Raw genomic sequence first — 23790 nt, 5'->3', positions numbered from 1 at the left:
AAAGTAATATCATACTTGTAAATATTTTCACGGAAGATCAAAAGTTTCACTTTATTTATAATTTTTATTAAATTTGGTTCTGATTTTTATCAATTAAATAAAAAATTTAAAGTTCTGTTCCAAATTTTTTATAGAAGATTGAAAAAGTTATACAATGATTGTGAATATTCAACATGAAGATAAAGAACTCTAATTTAATTCAGAGTTTTCTAGAAGAAGTGCAAACTGTTCAAGTTCTCCTATCTATTGCTAAGTTTACTAAATACAAGCTATTTTCTTGTTAAAACACAAAAAATCTGAAAAAAATATCAATGTTCCTCTAGTACCTAAGCAATTAGACTAAAAATGAAGATATTTATGCAGATTTACATAGATCTATTTATAATTTTGATATAGACAAGCCAATTTCCTACGAAAACACACAAAATCATAAGTGAGATGTTCTTTTTTCCAATCTTAAATACGCACTTAGACTAAAATTTTAGATATTTCTGAAGAGTTTCAACTATCTATGTTTCCGTTTACTAAAGACAAGCTATTTTTTTGCGAAAACACACAAAATCAGAAAAAATGTTCAATGTTCCTCTACTACCTACACAATTAGACTAAAAATGAAGATATTTATGCAGAGTTTCAACTAGCTATGGCTAAGTTTACTAAAGACAAGCTATTTTCTTGCGACAACACACAAAATCAGAAAAAAATGTTCAATGTTCCTCTAGTACCTACACAATTAGACTAAAAATGAAGATATTTATGAAGAGTTTCAACTAGCTATGACTAAGTTTGCTAAAGACAAGCTATTTTCTTGCGAAAACACAAACAAAATCAGAAAAAATGTTCAATTTTCCTTTAGTACCTACGCAATTAGACTAAAAATGAAGGTATTTATGCAGAGTTTCAACTAGCTATGGCTAAGTTTGCTAAAGACAAGCTACTTTCTCACGAAAACACACAAAATCAGAAAAAAATTTTCAATGTTCATCTAGTACCTACGCAATTAGGCTGAAATGAAGATATTTATGCAGAGTTTCAACTATATATGACTAAGTTTGCTAAAGACAAGCTATTTTCTTGCAAAAACACACAAAATCAGAAAAAATGTTCAATGTTCCTCTATGCAGAGTTTCAACTATCTCTGGCTAAGTTTGCTAAAGACAAGCTATTTTCGTGCGAAAACACACAAAATCAGAAAAAATGTTCAATGTTCCTTTAGTACCTATGCAATTAGGCTTAAATGAAGATATTTATGCAGAGTTTCAACTAGCTATGGCTAAGTTTGCTAAAGACAAGCTATTTTCTTACAAGAACACAAACAAAATCAGAAGTAAAATGTTCAATGTTCCTCTAGGACCTACAAAATTAGACTAAAAATTAAGATATTTATGCAGAGTTTCAACTAGCTATGGCTAAGTTTGCTAAAGACAAGCTATTTTCTTGCGACTACACACAAACTCAGAAAAAATGTTCAATGTTCCTCTAGTACCTACACAATTAGACTAAAAATGAAGATATTTATGCAGAATTTCAACTAGCTATGACTAAGTTTTATAAGGACAATATAGTTTATTTCAAAAACACAAACAAACTCAGAAAAAATTATCAATGTTCCTTTAGTACCAACTCAATTATACTAAAAATGAAGGTATTTATGGAGAGTTTCAACTAGCTATGGCTAAGTTTGCTAAAGACAAGCTATTTTCTCACGAAAACACACAAAATCAGAAAAAAATGTTCAGTGTTCCTTTAGTACCTACGCAATTATTTTGAAATTAAGATATTTATTCAGATTTTCATCTATCTATTTCTAAGTTTGCTAAAAACAAGTTAATTTCGCGTGAGAAGACACAAACTCAGAAAAATGTTCATTGTTACTTTATTAAATATTAGATAATTATTAAATGAATGTATATTTGCAGAGTTTTAACTATCTCTGGCTAAGTTTGCTAAAGACAAGCTATTTTCTTACAAAAACACAAACAAAATCAGAAGTAAAATGCTCAATCTTACTCTAGGACCTACACAATTAGACTAAAAATGAAGATATTTATTTAGAGTTTCAACTAGCTATGGCTAAGTTTTCTAAAGACAAGCTATTTTCTTGAAAAAACAGACAAAATCAGAAAAAATGTTCAATGTTCCTTTAGTACCTACGCAATTAGACTAAAAATGAAGATATTTATGCAGAGTTTCAACTATCTATGTCTAAGTTTTCTAAAGACAAGCTATTTTCTTGCGAAAACACAAACAAAATCAGAAAAAATGTTCAATGTTCCTTTAGTACCTACGCAATTAGACTAAAAATGAAGGTATTTATGCAGAGTTTCAACGAGCTATGGCTAAGTTTGCTAAAGACAAGCTATTTTCTCACGAAAACACACAAAATCAGAAAAAAATGTTCAATGTTCCTCTAGTACCTACGCAATTAGGCTGAAATGAAGATATTTATGCAGAGTTTCAACTATCTATGGCTAAGTTTGCTAAAGACAAGCTATTTTCTTGCGAAAACACACAAAATCAGAAAAAATGTTCAATGGTCCTGTAGTACCTACGCAATTAGGCTGAAATGAAGATATTTATGAAGAGTTTCATCTATCTAGGGCTTAGTTTGATAAAGACAATCTTTTTTCGTGCTAAAACACACAAACTCAGAAAAAATGTTCAATGCTCCTTTAGTACCTACGCAATTAGTCTTAAATGAAGATATTTATGCAGAGTTTCAACTAGCTATGGCTAAGTTTGCTAAAGACAAGCTATTTTCTTGGGAAAACACAAACAAAATCAGAAAAAATGTTCAATGTTCCTTTAGTACATACGCAAATAGACTAAAATGAAGATATTTATGCAGAGTTTCAACTAGCTATGGCTAAGTTTGCTAAAGACAAGCTAATTTCTTGCGAAAACATACAAAATCAGAAAAAATTTTCAGTGTTCCAGTAGTACATAAACAATTAGGCTAAAAATGAAGATGTTTATGAAAAGTTTAAAATAGCTATGGATAATTTTGATAAAGACAAGATATTTTATTGAGAAAACACACAAAATCAGAAAAAAATGTTCAATGTTCCTTTAGTACCTAAGCAATTAGGATTATATGAATATATTTATGCAGAGTTTCAACTATCTATGGCTAAGTTTGCTAAAGACAAGCTATTTTCTCACGAAAACACACAAAATCAGAAAAAATGTTCAATGTTCCTTTAGTACCTACGCAATTAGGATAAAATGAAGATATTAATGCAGATTTTCAACTAACTATGGCTAACTTTGATAAATACAAGCTATTTTATTGCGAAAACACAAACAAAATCAGAAAAAATGTTCAATGTTCCTTTAGTACCTACGCAATTAGGATAAAAATGAAGATATTTATTCAGAGTTTCAACTAGCTCTGGCTAAGTTTGCTAAAGACAAGCTATTTTCTTGCGAAAACACACAAAATCAGAAAAAATGTTCAATTTTCCTTTAGTACCTACGCAATTAGTATAAAAATTAAGATATTTATTCAGTGTTTCATATAAATTTTTCTAATTTATCTAAAGACAAGCTATTTTCTTGCGAAAACACACAAAATCAGAAAAAATATTGTTAGGTTAGGTTAAGTTAGATTAGGTTAGGTTAGCCTACGTACGCGCGCATATAGGTTAGGTTAGGTTGGATTACGTTAGGTTAGGTTAAGTTAGGTTAGGTTAGATTAAGTTAGGTTAGGTTAAATTAGGTTAGGCTAGGTTAGCCTACGTTCGCGCGCGTACGTAGGCTAACCTAGGCTAAACTAACATAACCGAACCTAACTTAATATAAACTAACCAAACATCACTTAAACTAACCTAACTTAATCCAAACTAACCAAACCAATATGCGCGCGTACGTAGGCTAACCTAACCTAATCTAACTTAACCTAACCTAACAATATTTTTTCTGATTTTGTGTGTTTTCGCAAGAAAATAGCTTGTCTTTAGCAAACTTATCCATAGCTAGTTGAAACAGTGCATAAATATCTTCATTTTTATCCTAATTGCGTAGGTACTAAAGGTACATTGAACATTTTTTCTGATTTTGTTTGTGTTTTCGCAAGAAAATAGCTTGTCTTTAGCAAACTTAGCCATAGCTAGTTGAAACTCTGCATAAATATCTTCATTTTTATCCTAATTGCGTAGGTACTAAAGGAACATTGAACATTTTTTCTGATTTTGTTTTTTTTTTCGCAAGAAAATAGATTGTCTTTAGCAAAGTTATCCATAGTTAGTTGAAAATCTGAATAAATTTCTTAATTTAAGCCTAATTGCGTAGGTACTAAAGGAACATTGAACATTTTTTCTGATTTTGTGTGTTTTCGTGAGAAAATAGCTTGTCTTTAGCAAACTTAGCCATAGATAGTTGAAACTCTGCATAAATATCTTCATTTGAGCCGAATTTCGTAGGTAATAAAGGAAAATTGTACATTTTTTTCAGATTTTGTGTGTTTTTGCAAGAAAATAGCTTGTCTTTAGCAAACTTAGCCATAGCTAGTTGAAACTGTGCATAAATATCTTCATTTTTAGCCCAATTGTGAATGTAATAAAGGAACACTGAACATTTTTACTGATTTTGTTTGTTTTCGCAAGAAAATAGCTTGTCTTTAGCAAACTTAGCCATAGCTAGTTGAAACTCTGCATAAATACCTTCATTTTTAGTCTAATTGCGTAGGTACTAAAGGAACATTGAACATTTTTTCTGATTTTGTTTGTGTTTTCGCAAGAAAATAGCTTGTCTTTAGCAAACTTAGCCATAGCTAGTTGAAACTCTGCATAAATATCTTCATATAAGCCTAATTGATTAGGTTCTACAGGAACATTGATCCTTATTTCTTATGTTGTGTGTTTTCGCAAGAAAATAGCTTTTATTTAGCAAACTTAGCCATAGATAGTTGAAACTCTGCATAAATATCTTCATTTCAGCCTAATTACGTAGGTACTAAAGGAACATTGAGAATTTTTTCTGATTTTGTGTGTTTTCGCAAGAAAATAGCTTGTCTTTAGCAAACTTAGCCATAGATAGTTGAAACTCTGCATAAATATCTTCATTTCAGCCTAATTGCGTAGGTACTAGAGGAAAATTGAACATTTTTTTCTGATTTTGTTTTTTTTCGTGAGAAAATAGCTTGTCTTTAGCAAACTTAGCCATAGCTAGTTGAAACTCTGCATAAACCCCTTCATTTTTAGTCTAATTGCGTAGGTACTAAAGGAACATTGAACATTTTTTCTGAGTTTTTTTGTGTTTTCGCAAGAAAATGGCTTGTCTTTAGCAAACTTAGCCATAGTTAGTTGAAACTCTGCATAAAGATCTTCATTTTTAGTCTAATTGCGTAGGTACTAGAGGAACATTGAACATTTTTTCTGATTTTGTGTCTTTCGCAAGAAAATAGCTTGTCTTTAGTAAACTTAGCCATAGCTTGTTTAAACTCTGCATAAATATCTTCATTTTTAGTCTAATTGTGTAAACATTGAACATTTTACTTCTGATTTTGTTTGTGTTTTTGTAAGAAAATAGCTTGTCTTTAGCAAACTTAGCCATAGCTAGTTGAAACTCTGCATAAATATCTTCATTTAAGCCTAATTGCATAGGTACTAAAGGAACATTGAACATTTTTTCTGATTTTGTGTGTTTTCGGACGAAAATAGCTTGTCTTTAGCAAACTTAGCCATAGCTAGTTGAAACTCTGCATAAATATCTTCATTTAAGCCTAATTGCGTAGGTACTAAAGGAACATTGAACATTTTACTTCTGATTTTGTGTGTTTTTGCAAGAAAATGGCTTGTCTTTTAGCAAACTTAGACATAGATAGTTGAAACTCTGCATAAATATCTTCATTTCAGCCTAATTGCGTAGGTACTAAAGGAACATTGAACATTTTTTCTGATTTTGTGTGTTTTCGCAAGAAAAAAGCTTGTCTTTAGCAAACTTAGTCATAGATAGTTGAAACTCTGCATAAATATCTTCATTTCAGCCTAATTGCGTAGGTACTAGAGGAACATTGAACATTTTTTTCTGATTTTGTGTGTTTTCGTGAGAAAGTAGCTTGTCTTTAGCAAACTTAGCCATAGCTAGTTGAAACTCTGCATAAATACCTTCATTTTTAGTCTAATTTGCGTAGGTACTAAAGGAACATTGAACATTTTTTCTGATTTTGTTTGTGTTTTCGCAAGAAAATAGCTTGTCTTTAGCAAACTTAGTCATAGCTAGTTGAAACTCTGCATAAATATCTTCATTTTTAGTCTAATTGTGTAGACTAAACACAGAACATTTAAAATTTTTTCTTATAGTGTGTGTTTTCGGAAGAAAGTAGCTTGTCCTTGGTAAACTTAGACATAGCTAGCTGAAACTCTGCCTAAATATCTTCATTTTTAGTGTAATTGTGTAGGTAATAGTGTACAAGTGAAAATATTATATGATTTTGTGTCTCTTCGCAAGAAAATAGCTTGTCTTTAGTAAACTTAGACATAGATAGTTAAAACTCTGCATAAATATATTCATTTTTAGTCTAATTGTGTAGGTACTATAGGAACATTGAACATTTTAGTTCTGATTTTGTGTGTTTTGTAAGAAAATAGCTTGTATTTAGCAAACTTAGCCATAGCTAGTTGAAACTGTGCATAAATATCTTCATTTAAGCGTAATTCCGTAGGTACTAAAGCAATATTGAAGATTTTTTTGATTTTATGTGTTTTCGCACGAAAATAGCTTGTCTTTAGCAAACTTAGTCATAGCTAGTTGAAACTCTGCATAAATATCTTCATTTTTAGTCTAATTGTGTAGGTACTAAAGGAACATTTAAATTTTTTTCTGATTTTGTGTGTTTTCGTGAGAAAATAGCTTGTCTTTAGCAAACTTAGCCATAGCTAGTTGAAACTCTGCATAAATATCTTCATTTTTAGTCTAATTTGCGTAGGTACTAAAGGAACATTGAACATTTTTTCTGATTTTGTTTGTGTTTTCGCAAGAAAATAGCTTGTCTTTAGCAAACTTAGACATAGCTAGTTGAAACTCTGCATAAATATCTTCATTTTTAGTCTAATTGTGTAGACTAAACACACAACATTGAAAATTTTTTCTGATTTTGTGTGTTTTCGCAAGAAAATAGCTTGTCTTTAGTAAACTTAGCCATAGCTAGTTGAAACTCTGCATAAATATCTTCATTTTTAGTCTAATTGTGTAGGTACTAGAGGAACATTGAACATTTTTTCTGATTTTGTGTCTTTTCGCAAGAAAATAGCTTGTCTTTAGTAAACTTAGCCATAGCTAGTTGAAACTCTGCATAAATATCTTCATTTTTAGTCTAAGTGTGTAGGTACTAGAGGAATATTGAACATTTTACTTCTGATTTTGTGTGTTTTTGTAAGAAAATAGCTTGTCTTTAGCAAACTTAGCCATAGCTAGTTGAAACTCTGCATAAATATCTTCATTTAAGCCTAATTGCGTAGGTACTAAAGCAATATTGAACATTTTTTTATTTTGTGTGTTTTCGCACGAAAATAGCTTGTCTTTAGCAAACTTAGTCATAGCTAGTTGAAACTCTGCATAAATATCTTCATTTTTAGTCTAATTGCGTAGGTACTAAAGGAACATTGAAAATTTTTTCTGAGTTTGTGGGTTTTCACAAGAAAATAGCTTGTCTTTAGCAAACTTAGCCATAGCTAGTTGAAACTCTGCATAAATATCTTCATTTTTAGTCTAATTGTGTAGGTACTAAAGGAACATAGAACATTTTTATGATTTTGTGTGTTTTCGCAAGAAAATAGCTTGTCTTTAGCAAACTTAGCCATAGCTAGTTGAAACTCTGCATAAATATCTTCATTTTTAGTCTAATTGCGTAGGTACTAGAGGAACATTGATCATTTTTTCTGATTTTGTGTGTTTTCACCAGAAAATAGCTTGTCTTTAGCAAACTTAGCCATAGATAGGAGAACTTGAACATTTTGCACTTCTTCGAGAAAACCCTGAATTAAAGTGGAGTTCCTTATCTTCATGTTGAATATTCACAATCAATGTATAACTTTTTCTATCTTCTATGAAAAATTTGGAACAGAACTTTAATTTTTTTATTTCTCTGAGAAAAATCAGAACCAAATTTAAGAAAAATTACAAATAAAGTGAAACTTTTTATCTTCAGTGAAAATATTCACAAGTATGATATTACTTTTTCTATCTTCCACCGAAAAATTAGAATTGAACTTTAAATTTCTTTATGTTTTTGTGAAATAAAGAACTGAAGTGGAAGAGTTGTATTTTCTCTGGAGAAATTAGAATTGAAGTGTGTTCTTTGGTAAAGTTCAGAAGGGAACTTGAACTTTTCTTCACTTCGTTGAGAAAATTTAAAATTGAACTAGAACTTTTTATCTTCCAGGAAAATATTCACAAGTATGATATTAATTTTTCTATCTTCCACCTAAAAATTAGAAATGAACTTTAAATTTATTTATGTATTTTTTAAATAAAGAACTGAAGTGGAAGATTTTTATTTTCTCTGGAGAAATTAGAATTGAAGTGTGTTCTTTGCTAAAATTCCGAAGAGAACTTGAACTTTTTTATCTTCTGTGAAAAATTTGGAACAGTATTTAAATTTTTCATCTCTTCGAGCCAGATTGAACTTTTTATCTTCAGTGAAAAATTTGGAACAGTATTTTAAATTTTTCATCTCTTCGAGCCAGATTGAACTTTTTTATCTTCAGTGAAAAATTTTGAACAGTATTTTAAATTTTTAATCTCTTCGAGTTAGATCTGAACTAAAGTGGAAAATTTTTATATTATTCGGAAAAATAGAAATGATCAATGACTAATTTCTTTTTCATTGAGAAAATTCAGAAGAGAACTTGAACTTTCCTTCACTTCGTTGAGAAAATTTTAAATTGAACTAGAAATTTTTATCTCCCATGAAAATATTCACAAGTATGGTATTACTTTTTCTATCTTCCACCGAAAAATTTAGAATTGAACTTTAAATTTCTTTATGTCTTTGTGAAATAGGGAACTGAAGTGGAATATTTTTATTTTCTCTGGTGAAATTAGAAATGAATTGTGTTCTTTGGTAAAATTCAGAAGAGAACTTGAATTCTTCTTCACTTCATTGAGAAAATTTTAAATTGAACTAGAACTTCTTATCTTCCGGGAAAATATTCACAAGTATGGTATTACTTTTTCTATCTTCCACCGAAAAATGTAGAATTGAACTTTAAATTTTTCATAGGGGAAATTGGAATTGAATTATGTTCTTTGGTAAAATTCAGAATAGAACTCGAATATTCACGATCAAAGTATAACTTTTACTATCTTCTATGAAAAATTTGGAACAGAACTTTAAAATACTTCATCTCTTTGAGAAAAAAATCTGAACTGAAGTGGAAATTTTTATATTATTTTTGGGAAAAAAGATTTGATCGATAACTTTTTCATTTTCATTGAGAAAATTCAGAATTGAAGTTGAACTTTTCTTCTTCCGGGAAAATATTTGGAACAGAACTTTAATTTGTTTCATCTCTTTGAGAAAGGTCGGAATTGAATTTCAGAAGATTTAGAATTAAAGTGAAACTTTTTATCTTCATGGAAAATAATCAAAATCATAGTATAAATTGTCCTATCTTCTATGGAAAAATTTATAATTGAACTTTAAATTTTTATGTCTTGGTAAACTTAAAAGTGATATGGAAAATTTTTATTTTCTCTGGAGAAATTAGAAATGAATTATGTTCTTTGGTAAAATTCAGAAGAGAACAAGAACTTTTCTATCTTCTATGAAAAATTTGGAACAGTATTTTAAATTTTTTCATCTGTTTGAGAAAAATCTGAACTGAAGTGGAAAATTTTTATATTATTTTGGGAATATTTCATTTTCATTGAGAAAATTCAGAATCGAAGTTGAACTTTTCTTCTTCCGGGGAAATATTTGGAACAGAACTTTAAATTTTTTCATCTCTTTGAGAATGGTCAGAACTGAATTTAAGAAAATTTAGAATTAAAGTGAAATTTTTTATCTTCATAGAAAATAATCACAATCGTAGTATAACTTTTCCTATCTTCTACGGAAAAATTTAGAAGTGAACTTTAAATTTTTTATGTCTTGGGACTTTTCTTGTTCCGGGAAAATATTTGGAATAGAACTTTAAATTTGACTCTTTGAGAAAGGTCGGAACGTAAAAAGTTAAAAAATACCATGTTAAAAAATTCAAGAAAGTATTTACAAATTGGGGAGGGGACTCTTTGAGGTTGGAAAATGGGTTTAGGAATGACATTATGAATGGAACTTGTTCAGAAGATATAATAAAGCCATAAAAAAGTATTAAGAAAATGGAGAGGGGACTCTTTGGGGGGGGCCCGGGGAGGGTGTTTGGGGGACCCTTGGGGGAGGGTGTCCCTTCTGTGTCTCAATGCACAAAAAAAGTATAAAAAATGGGGGAGGGAGGGGGAGGGGAGGAGGGGGGGTGGGAGGAGGAGGAGGAGGGGGAGGAGGAGGGAGGAGGAGGAGGGAGGAGGAGGAGGAGGGAGGAGGAGGGGAGGGGGAGGAGGAGGGGGAGGAGGGGGGAAGAGGGAGGGGGCCCTTTTGGGGCCAGGGGGGCCCTTTGAGGACCGGGGGGAGGGCCTTTGGGGTCCGGGGTGCTATTTGGGGATCCGGGGGCCCTTTGAGGACCAGAGGAGGGCCTTTGAGGGTCTGAGGAGGGCGTTTGGGGGGTTGGGGCTCTATGGGAGCTTGGGTAAAACCTTTGAGTACCGAGGGCTTCCTTCGGGGTTGGGGTGGGGATCGGAACCCTTTGGATCGGGGTAGGGTGATTGAGGGCCCTTTGGGGTTGGGTTAGAGGACCTCACAACACTGTTCAAATAGAACTTGTTTACTATAACGACCACACTCAAAACCTCTTCTAAAACCCTTCTTAAAATCTTCTTTCAAAATGGCTCAAACTGTTTCGCCGAAATAATCCCATAAAATGGATAAAACCGTTTCGCCCAAATAATCCCTAAACGTAATTTCAGCGTGTTCCTTTTGTATGGCATCTCTGCGCTAACGCATTTCAAATTTCTAGGAAATCCTTTCCTACGTTAATCTCTTCATCTCATAAATTTTCCTAGCTAAACTATTAGGGTTTCGTTAGAATATCAATTTATCTCTTCGACTTAAAGCTCCGTGAAGCCGTATTTAATAATAGAATTTCTATCTCTTTAGACTCCCGCATAATTCCAAGATAACAAGTGATGTCAATTATAATTCCTGACACTAAAGATCAATGAAGCCCTATTTAAAAATAGAATATTAATTTTTCTCTCTGACCTAAAGAACGTTTATCCCTCAGACCTAAGATTAAAGAAGCCTTAATGTTTCTTAATTCTCCCCTTTGTGAATCAATAATTTCCCCTAGCGATTATGTAAATCAAGTTCACAGGTGCTACTCGTGACAGGACCACGTGGTTCAATATTCCAGGACACCTTGACATTCACCCCTAGCATGCACTTGTCCAAAAACAACAATAATAAATAAATCCCTCAGGCCTAAAGATTAAAGAAGCCTTAATGTTTCTTAATTCTCCCCTTCGTGAATCAATAATTTCCCCTAGCGATTATGTAAATCAAGTTCTCAGGTTAAGCTAACCAAACAACAATGAAGCCATGTTTGTTTCTTAATTCCCCCCATCGTGAATCAATAATTTCCCCTAGCGATTATGTAAATCAATTTCTCGGAAATTCACTTCCCCCTCGAGTCCTAGATCAATAACATTGTTCCCGTTAGAATTCAATGCGCATGTGTAACCTTCGCCCCCCGAGTTATTACACATAGAAACAACAAATAAATAGATCTTGGAAAAAGAAGTCATTGAGCGATTACGTAATCTTTCTCCCTAGGGACTCTATGACCATATTGTTTCATAATTCCCCATGCTTGTGAATCAATAATTCCCCCATCAATTATGTAAATCACCCCTCATGTCATTTGCACGTGACCAAACAATAACAACAACAGATCGATTGACCTTGACACACCCACATTAAACTCGATCGATAATCCTTGAATAAATTATGTCCCGTCAGCATTAAACTAAATTGTAGATGGCAGCACGGTGTTCGTACGGGGCTGGTACCCCCTCCTCTACTATTTTCTATCTGGAAATCAACTACGCAGACAATATGCCTATCTAAAAATTTTGATTGGATGTGTTTGGAGGAATGATGGGCTTTGGGGGGGGGGGCTACTTGCCCTCCAATCACTTTCGACTATTGAAAAGGGCACTAGCCCTTTGAATTTCCAATCGAATGAGCCTGTTTTGAAGTTTCTACGACAAAGCCTTCTGTAAAAGCCTTATATGCCCCCAGGGCATAACTTAAAACCCTTGCCAAGAGAGTTGTGGGGGAGTGTCCTCCTCAAAAACTTATTTTCTATGTGGAAATCAACTACGTTGAACAAAATGGCTATCTCACAATTTTAATTGGATTCGTTTGGAGGAAAGATGGGCGTGGGGGGGGGCTAGTTGCCCTGTAATCACTTTCGACTATTAAAAAGGGCACTAGCCCTTTGAATTTCCAATAGAAGGAGCTTTTTTTGAAGTTTCTACGACAACGCCTTCTATAAAAACCTTATATGACCCCAGGGCATAACTTAAAACCCTTGCCCTGAGGGTTGTGGGGGAGTCTCCTCCTCAAAAACACATTTTCTTTCTTGAAATCAACTACGCTGAACAACTTGGCTATCTCAAAATTCTGATTGGATGTGTTTGGGGGAATGATGGGCGTGGGGGGGGGGGGCTAGGTGCCCTCCAATCACCCTCGACTATTGAAAAGGGCACTAGCCCTTTGAATTTCCAATCGAATGAGCCTGTTTTGAAGTTTCTAAGACAACACCTTCAATAAAAACCTTATATGCCCCCAGTGCATAGCTTAAAACCCTTGCCCTGAGGGTTGTGGGGGAGTGTCCTCCTCAAAAACATATTTTCTAACTGGAAATCAACTACGCTGAACAAAATGGCTGTCTCACAATTTTGATTGGATGTGTCTGGGGGAATTATGGGCGTGGGGGGGCTAGTTGCGCTCCATTCACTTTCGACTATTAAAAAGGGCGCTAGCCCCTTGAATTTCCAATCAAATCAGCCTGTTTTGAAGTTTCTGCGACAACGCCTTCTATACAAACCTTATATGCCCCAGGGCATAACTAAAAACCCTTGCCCTGAGGGTTGTGGGGGAGTGTCCTCCTCAAAAACATATTTTCTATCCGGAAATCAACTACGCTGAACAAAATGGCTATCTCACAATTTTGATTGGATGTGTTTGGGGGAATTATGGGCGTGGGGGGCTAGTTGCCCTCCATTCACCTTCGACTATTAAAAAGGGCACTAGCCCCTTGAATTTCCAATCAAATCAGCCTGTTTTGAAGTTTCTGCGACAACGCCTTCTATACAAACCTTATTTGCCCCAGGGCATAACTAAAAACCCTTGCGCTGAGGGTTGTGGGGGAGTGTCCTCCTCAAAAACACATTTTCTATCCGGAAATCAACTACGCTGAACAAAATGGCTATCTCAATATTTCGATTGGATTTGTTTGGGGGAATGATGGGCGTGAGGGGGGGGGGGGGTGGCTAGTTGCCCTCCAATCACTTTCGACTATTAAAAAGGGCACTAGAACTCTCAATTTCTAATCGAATGAACCCCTTTTGAAGTCTCTACGACGACCCCTTCTGTATGAAGTGCCCTGCTTTAAAGAAAAAATAATAATAAACTGTACATTATGTCAAGATTGATCTTTCGCGGGCGTTAGGTTCCTGGGATTTATTATTTGAGAAGTTAACTTTAGTATTTCGTATTTGACGTGCCTGAAATCATGAATTAGAATATTTAATTGGCTGTTTGGGGATTTTCAAACCTAGGTTTTTTAGGTTTTCGTGTGTGTTTGACTCCTGGGGTTTATTATTTGAGAAGCTAACTTTAGTATTTTGTGGTTTTACGCGCCTGAATTCATGAATTAGAATATTTAATTAGCTGTTTAGGGTTTTCAGACCTAGGTTTTTTAGATTTTCATGGATGTTTGACTCCTGGGGTTTATTATTTGACAAGTTAAATTTAGTATTTTGTGGTTTTACGTGCCTGAAATCATGAATTAGAATAGTTAATTACCTGTTTAGGGTTTTCAGACCTAGGTTTTTTAGATTTCGTGATTTGACGTGCCTGAAATCATGAATTAGAAAAGTTAATTAGCTGTTTGGATTTTCAGACCTAGTTTTTTAGATTTTCGTGGGTGTTAGGTTCCTGGGATTTATTATTTGAGAAGTTACCTTTAGTATTTCATAGTTTGACTTGCCTGAAATCATGAATTAGAATATTTAGTTGGCCGTTTGGGGATTTTCAGACCTAGGTTTTTTAGATTTTCGTGTGTGTTTGACTCCTGGGGTTTATTATTTGAGAAGTTAACTTTAGTATTTTGTGGTTTTACGTACCTGAAATCATGAATTAGAATAGTTAATTAGCTGTTTTGGTTTTCAGACCTAGTTTTTTTAGATTTTCGTGGGCGTTAGGTTCCTGGGATTTATTATTTGAGAAGTTAACTTTAGTATTTCGTATTTGACGTGCATGAAATCATGAATTAGAATATTTAATTGGCTGTTTGGGTGGCTATTTGGGGATTTTCAGACCTAGGTTTTTTAAGTTTTCGTGTGTGTTTGACTCCTGGGGTTTATTATTTGAGAAGTTAACTTTAGTATTTTGTGGTTTTACGTGCCTGAAATCATGAATTAGAATATTTAATTGGCAGTTTGGGGAGTTTGTTACTTACTTAGAATTTTGCCATAATTTCTTGAACGAAATGTCTTTGTTTATCCAGCAGGTGAGTTCAAGAAAGAATTTGCTACTTACTTACAATTTTTTCATAATTTCTTTAATGAAATTTCTGTATTGTGTATCCAAGAGGTGACTTCAAGAAAGAATTTGTTACTTACTTACTTACAATTTTCTCATAGTTTCTCAAATGAAGTTTCTGCATTGTATATCCAAGAGGTGACTTCAGAAAAGAGTTTGTTACTTGCTTACAACCCCAGGAGTCAAACACAAACGAAAATCTAAAAAAACCTAGGTCCAAAAACCCTAAAAAGCTAATTAACTATTCTAATTCATGATTTCAGGCACGTAAAACCACAAAATACTAAAGTTAACTTCTCAAATAATAAACCCCAGGAGTCAAACACACACGAAAACCTAAAAAATCTAGGTCTGAAAATCCCCAAAATGCCAATTAAATATTGTAATTCATGATTTCAGGCAAGTCAAACCATGAAATACTAAAGTTAACTTCTCAAATAATAAATCCCAGGAACCTAACACCCACGAAAATCTAAAAAACTAGGTCTGAAAACCCAAACAGCTAATTAACTATTCTAATTCATGATTTCAGACACGTAAAACCACAAAATACTAAAGTTAACTTCTCAAATAATAAACTCCAGGAAACAAACACCCACGAAAACCTAAAAAAATTAGGTCTGAAAATCCCCAAACAGCCAATTAAATATTCTAATTCATGATTTCAGGCAAGTCAAACCATGAAATACTAAAGTTAACTTCTCGAAATAATAAACCCCAGGAGTCAAACACACACGAAAATCTAAAAAACGTAGGTCTGAAAACCCTAAAAAGCTAATTAACTATTCTAATTCATGATTTCAGGCACGTAAAACCACAAAATACTAAAGTTAACTTCTCAAATAATAAACCCCAGGAGTCAAACACACACGAAAACCTAAAAAACCTAGCTCTGAAAATACCCAAACAGCCAATTAAATATTCTAATTCATGATTTCAGGCACGTCAAATACGAAATACTAAAGTTAACTTCTCAAATAATAAATCCCAGGAACCTAACGCCCACGAAAATCTAAAAAACTAAGTCTGAAAACCCAAACAGCTAATTAACTATTCTAATTCATGATTTCAGGCACGTAAAACTACAAAATACTAAAGTTAACTTCTCAAATAATAAACCCCAGGAGTCAAACACACACAAAAATCTAAAAAACCTAGGTCTGAAAATCCCCAAACAGACAATTAAATATTCTAATTCATGATTTCAGGCAAGTCAAACTATGAAATAATAAAGTTAACTTCTCAAATAATAAATCCCAGGAACCTAACTCCCACGAAAATCTAAAAAACTAGGTCTGAAAACTCAAACAGCTAATTAACTTTTCTAATTCATGATTTCAGGCACGTCAAATCACGAAATTTAAAAAACCTAGGTCTGAAAACCCTAAACAGGTAATTAACTATTCTAATTCATGATTTCAGGCACGTAAAACCACAAAATACTAAAGTTAACTTCTCAAATAATAAACCCCAGTAGTCAAACATACATGGAAATCTGAAAAACCTAGGTCTGAAAACCCTAAATAGCTAATTAAATATTCTAATTCATGAATTCAGGCTCGTAAAACCACAAAATACTAAAGTTAACTTCTCAATTAATAAACTCCAGGAGTCCAACACACACGAAAACCTAAGAAACCTAGGTCTGAAAATCCCCAAACAGCCAATTAAATATTCTAATTCATGATTTCAGGCACGTCAAATACGAAATACTAAAGTTAACTTCTCAAATAATAAATCCCAGGAACCTAAGGCCCACGAAAATCTAAAAAAGAAACTAGGTCTGAAAACCCAAACAGCTAATTAACTATTCTAATTCATGATATCAGGCACATAAAACCACAAAATACTAAAGTTAACTTCTCAAATAATAAACCCCAGGAGTCAAACACACACGAAAATCTAAAAAAACCTAGGTCTGAAAATCCCCAAACAGCCAATTAAATATTCTAATTCATGATTTCAGGCAAGTCAAACTATGAAATACTAAAGTTAACTTCTCAAATAATAAATCCCAGGAACCTAACACCCACGAAAATCTAAAAAGCTAGGTCTGAAAACCCAAACAGCTAATTAACTATTCTAATTCATGATTTCAGGCACTTAAAACCACAAAATACTAAAGTTAACTTCTCAAATAATAAACCCCCAGGAGTCAAACACACACGAAAACTTAAAAAACCTAGGTCTGAAAATCCCCAAACAGCCACCCAAACAGCCAATTAAATATTCTAATTCATGATTTCAGGCACGTCAAATACGAAATACTAAAGTTAACTTCTCAAATAATAAATCCCAGGAACCTAACGCCCATGAAAATCTAAAAAAACTAGGTCTGAAAACCCAAACAGTTAATTAACTCTAATTCATGATTTCAGGCACGTAAAACCACAAAATACTAAAGTTAACTTCTCAAATAATAAACCCCAGGAGTCAAACACATACGAAAATCTAAAAAACCTAGGTCTGAAAATCCCCAAACAGCCAAATAAATATTCTAATTCATGATTTCAGGCAAGTCAAACTATGAAATACTAAAGTTAACTTCTCAAATAATATATCCCAGGAACCTAACACCCACGATAATCTAAAAAACTAGGTCTGAAAACTCAAACAGCTAATTAACTTTTCTAATTCATGATTTCAGGCACGTCAAATCACGAAATCTAAAAAACCTAGGTCTGAAAACCCTAAACAGGTAATTAACTATTCTAATTCATGATTTCTGGCACGTAAAACCACAAAATACTAAAGTTAACTTCTCAAATAATAAACCCCAGTAGTCAAACATCCATGAAAATCTGAAAAACCTAGGTCTGAAAACCCTAAACAGCTAATTAAATATTCTAATTCATGACTTCAGGCGCGTAAAACCACAAAATACTAAAGTTAACTTCTCAAATAATAAACCCCAGGAGTCTAACACACACGAAAACCTAAAAAGCCTAGGTCTGAAAATTCCCAAACAGCCAATTAAATATTTTAATTCATGATTTCAGGCACGTCAAATACGAAATACTAAAGTTAACTTCTCAAATAATAAATCCCAGGAACCTAAGGCCCACGAAAATCTAAAAAAGAAACTAGGTCTGAAAACCCAAACAGCTAATTAACTATTCTAATTCATGATATCAGGCACATAAAAGCACAAAATACTAAAGTTAACTTCTCAAATAATAAACCCCAGGAGTCAAACACACACGAAAATCTAAAAAAAAATAGGTCTGAAAATCCCCAAACGGCCAATTAAATATTCTAATTCATGATTTCAGGCAAGTCAAACTATGAAATACTAAAGTTAACTTCTTAAATAATAAATCCCAGGAACCTAACACCCACGAAAATCTAAAAAACTAGGTCTGAAAACCCAAACAGCTAATTAACTATTCTAATTCATGATTTCAGGCACGTAAAACCACAAAATACTAAAGTTAACTTCTCAAATAATAAACCCCAGGAGTCAAACACACACGAAAACTAAAAAAACCTAGGTCTGAAAATCCCCAAACAGCCACCCAAACAGCCAATTAAATATTCTAATTCATGATTTCAGGCACGTCAAATACGAAATACTAAAGTTAACTTCTCAAATAATAAATCCCAGGAACCTAACGCCCATGAAAATCTAAAAAAACTAGGTCTGAAAACCCAAACAGTTAATTAACTCTAATTCATGATTTCAGGCACGTAAAACCACAAAATACTAAAGTTAACTTCTCAAATAATAAACCCCAGGAGTCAAACACACACGAAAATCTAAAAAACCTAGGTCTGAAAATCCCCAAACAGCCAATTAAATATTCTAATTCATGATTTCAGGCAGGTCAAACTATGAAATACTAAAGTTAACTTCTCAAATAATAAATCCCAGGAACCTAACACCCACGAAAATCTAAAAAACTAGGTCTGAAAACTCAAACAGCTAATTAACTTTTCTAATTCATGATTTCAGGCACGTCAAATCACGAAATTTAATAAACCTAGGTCTGAAAACACTAAACAGGTCATTAACTATTCTAATTCATGATTTCAGGCACGTAAAACCACAAAATATTAAAGTTATCTTCTCAAATAATAAACCCCAGGAGTCAAACATCCATGAAAATCTAATAAACCTAGGTCTGAAAACCCTAAACAGCTAATTAAATATTCTAATTCATAAATTCAGGCGTGTAAAACCACAAAATATGACAGTTAACTTCTCAAATAAAATAAAGTCCAGGATTCAAACCAACATGAAAACCTAAGAAAACTAGATTTGAAAATCCCTTAGCAGCTAGTTAACTGTACTAATTAAAGATTTAAGTCATGTCAAATACGAAATACTAAAGTTAACTTCTCAAATAATAAACCCCGGGAACCTAACGCCCACGAAAATCTAAGAAAACTAGGTTTGAAAACCCAAACAGCTAATTAACTATTCTAATTCATGATTTCAGGCACGTAAAACCACAAAATACTAAAGTTAACATCTTAAATAATAAACCCCAGGAGTCAAACACACACGAAAATCTAAAAAAAAACTAGGTCTGAAAATCCCCAAACAGCCAATTAAATATTCTAATTCATGATTTCAGGCAAGTCAAACTATGAAATACTAAAGTTAACTTCTCAAATAATACCGCCTAGGAGCCTACCCCCCACGAAACTCTAAAAAACTAGGTCTGAAAACCCAAACAACTAATTAACTATTCTAATTCATGATTTCAGGCACGTCAAATCACGAAATACTAAAGTTAACTTCTCAAATAATAAACCCCGGGAACCAAACACCCACGAAAATCTAAAATCCCCTTGAGGTAGATCCCGTTTATTTTCGATTTTGAGAATTTTTGGTTTTCCCTCCAAACTTAAACCCCCCCTCCCCTGCCCTCAGCAATGGGGGAACGAAGGGCCTCTGAGCCTTCCCCTTGCTGCCGATTCCCATTTATTTTTGAATCAGAGTATTTTTGGTTTTCCCGCCATAATTGACCCCCTCCCAATCCTGTCTTATATAAATGGATGACCGAGGGACCTCTGAGCTATGCCCATGATACAGATCCCAGTTATTTTCAATTCTGAGTGTTTTTGGTTTTCCCTCCAAAATTGACCCCCCCCCCCTGCCCTCAGAAATGGAGGAACGAAGGACCTCTGAGCCTTGCCCATGAGACAGATCCCGTTTATTTTCGAGTCTGAGTATTTTTGGTTTTCACTCTGACATTGACTCCCCCTCCCCCTCCCCGGCCCTCAGAAATGTTGGGACGAAGGGCCTCTGAGCCATCCCCGTGATGCAGATCTCGTTTATTGTCGATTCTGAGTATTTTTTGTTTTACCTCCAAAATTGACCTCCCCCCTCCCCTGCCCTCAGAAATGGGGGAACGAAGGGCCTCTGAGCCTTCGCCTTGAGGCAGATCTCATTTATTTTTGATTCTGAGTCTTTTTGGTTTTCCCTCCAAAATTGACCCCCCACCTCTCCTGCCACTCAGAAAATGAGGAAAGAAGTGCCTCAGAGCCTTGCCTTTGAGGCAGATAACGTTTATGTTCTATTCTGAGTATTTTTGATTTTCCCTCCGAAATTGACCCCTCCCCTCCCTACCCTCAGAAATGGGGGAAGGAAGGGAACGTCAGATCCCATTTTAAATTGACAATACTTATCAAACGTCACTTGTGTATTATTAAGACCACATCAGAAGGGTAAGACATCATTCACACTCCTATTATTCAAAACATTAATTAATATCTTTCATAGCGTCCAATTTGCGAATCCCTTTTTGCAAAAATGTCAAATACTCACTCTCTTTGAATACGAAAAAAAAATAATTGATATATATTGGCAGCTAAACAAGACGCACCGGTTTTCTATAGCACAGGAAGGAACGTAAAGGCCCTAAATCCAAAGGTATATGCTCTGGAAAGGTGCCATGGAACGTAAAGGCCCAGAAACTTATAGTTGACCCAGAAACTTGTCTCCTTGGCCCAGAAACATGTCAGGTTGGCCCGGAAACTTGTCTGGTAGGTTTTGTATAATTCCATATTCAATTGACAACAATAGCAATAATCAGTCTGGTAATCTGCCATGGAAAGGTGTCAGGGAACGTAAAGGCCGCAAATAATACAGGAAGGAACATAAAGTCCCCAAAATGGAACCTTGATTACTACTGATGCTGCTATAGCAGGGATTGACATTAAAACTTAAACGGAACAGAAACTATTTTATGTATGAGGGGGCTATCCCTCCTAAATCCACCCTTCCTTTACTTCAAAGTTTTACAGTGCTTTAAAAATACTACTCATTTCAGTTCAACGGCTGTCTGGTTTCAGCAGTCTCTAGAAAGGATTGGAACAAAATGTAAAACTTTTTAAACAATTTTTCAATACGAAATCCTAAGTCACTGTGTGGATACTCCTACCGCGTCTACTCACACTACAAGTTCTACTACGACGAATCTACTATTAGCAGGGTCGTACTAGCCAAAATGTTGGGGGTAGGAGCAAGGGATTTTACCGACTGGCTGGTCATTTTTACCGACTGTTTTTGTGAATAATTAGCATAATGTCCGTTTCAAATACAATACGTAAAATCTCTGCAAAAGTCAATAAAGCCGCTTCATTTACCGACCGAGATTCAGATGTCGGAACATATCATGTCACTATTTTAATTCTCTTTATTCAAGCAATTGGAAAATTGTGGTACCATCTGTAAACCCACGGCAGGTTTCGGTAAAACTGCTGCGTTTACCGACCAAGTTGAACATTATATAGATGACATTAAGTATTTTCGTGGTCTTTCTTGAACCAAACAAAGAATTTTAGCGGCGTCAGAAAAATCAAGGCGCTTCGCTTCACGATATTACCAACTAATTTTTTTTTACCAAGTAACCAACACATTAGAGGGGGGCGTCCCCCGCATCCCCCCCCCCCATGCGGGACGACCCTGACTATAAGCTAACTTAACTGCGTGCAGCAATAAAACTTATTAGCCCTCGTTACTGCTGCTAAAATACACAGAACTACTTCAAATAAAAAATGAAAAGACATTAAAATATACAAACTAGTTTTCCGCAAAAATTCAAAAGGAAATTTAAATCCTAAACGAGCGGAAGCCATATAACATTTCTAAAAGAAGTATAAATTACTATAAATAAAAAAATAAAATTTAAACTGAACAGAAATTGCAATCAACAGTTAGTCCAAACATAATATAGCTTACATTACCATAAGTCAAGCTTTTCATACAAAATCTCACACCCCCTCCCTCGAAAAAGAGATTATAGCGGCATTTGTGAGCACAAAATATATAATTTTATGCAGGATTTTGCATATAGTTTTATGCAGATTTTATAGAAAATCTAGGAGTTCTTTTTTTCGACATCAGTGCATTTGTAATTTATTGAACAATTATAAATGTTTTTACTTTTATAACTTTAATAAATCAAATAATATTTACATTTTGATTACTAAATATCAGCATATGTATATTAAACTGACAATGCACATTAGATTGTGTTTTTTCAGTAAAATGCAAATTATGTTCTGGCCTTGGGAAGGCATAGGGGTTTTGATCCCTACTCATGCTAATTTCTGCTCGTTTTGAGTTGACACGGTAATTTGTTGTAATTTCTGTTCGTTTTGGGTTTCATTTATTTATTGATGCTGATTTGTGGTAGTTTCACGGTTGAAAGATTATTTGATTTTTTTGCTCATTTTTGGTTTAATGAGGTTCTTTAACCCTTGCCCTGAGGGCTGTGGGGGAGTGTCTCTCCTCAAAAACATAACTTCTCTCTTGAAATCAACTACGCTGAACAAAATGGCTATTTCAAAATTTTGATTGGATGTGTTTGGGGAAATGGTGGGAGTGGAAGGGGTGTTAGTTGCCTTCCGATCACTTTCGACTGTTAAAAAGGGCACAAGCCACTCCAATTTCGAAGGCAAGGCAACTAAAGGCAACTAAGCCAACCGATTGTAACGCAACTAAATTGGAAGGAATCCGATAAAAAATTTGAGATAGCTATTTTGTTAAAAATAGTTCAAAGATCATAAAACAGAAACTCTGGTGTCGACACAAAAACTCCCCAGCGCCAGGGTTAGGCTTTGTAAGTTATGCCCTGGGGGCATATATGGTTCTTATGGAATGGATACTCGTATAAACTTGAAAGAGGGCTCATTTGATTGGAAATTGAAAGTTCTAGTTCACTTTTAAAGAGTCAAATGAGATAGGAGGACACCTAGCCCCCCCCCTCCACCCCCGTTATTTCTCAAACCCATCTGATAAGAAGTTTGAGACAGCCATTTATTTAAAAATAGTTCAGAGACCATATAAAAACTCCGGGGTCGACAAAGCCCCCCAGGGCCCGAGGGCAGGCGTTGTAAGTTATGCCCTGGGGAAATACATGGTTCTTATGGAAGGGATGCTCGTAAAAACTTCAGAGAGGACTCATCTGATTAGAAACTGAAAGTTCTAGTTCAGTTTTAGAGAGTCAAAAGATATTGGGGGGACAACTAGCCCCCCACGCCCCTTTTTCCCGAATGCGTCGAATACAAAATTTGAGATAGCCATTAAGTTAAAAATCGTTCAAAAGTCAGATAACAAAAACTCAGGTGTAAACACAACCCCCCAGGGCCCGGGGACAGACGTTATAAGTTATGCCCTGGGGCACACATAGTTCTTATGAAAGGAATGCTCGTATAAACTTCATATAGGGCTCATTTGATTGGAAATTGAAAGTTCTAGTTCACTTTTTAAGAGTCAAGAGATTTAAGGGCAACTAGCCCCCCACACCCTTTTTTCCCGAAACCCATCCGCTACAAATTTTGGGAAAGCCAGGTTTTTAAAATTGTTCAAAAATTAGAAAACAAAAACTCTGGTGTCAACACAACCCCCCAGGATCCGGGGGGTAGACGTTGTAAGTGTTGTCCTGGGGGCGTATATGGTTCTTATGAAAGGGATG

Source organism: Artemia sp. Qi Xiang Cuo, chromosome 4 (genome assembly GCF_049724085.1).
Source record: "Artemia sp. Qi Xiang Cuo chromosome 4, ASM4972408v1, whole genome shotgun sequence".
NCBI lineage: Eukaryota > Metazoa > Arthropoda > Branchiopoda > Anostraca > Artemiidae > Artemia > Artemia sp. Qi Xiang Cuo.
The sequence above is the reverse complement of the archived record's forward strand: the minus strand, read 5'-3'. Positions refer to the sequence as shown.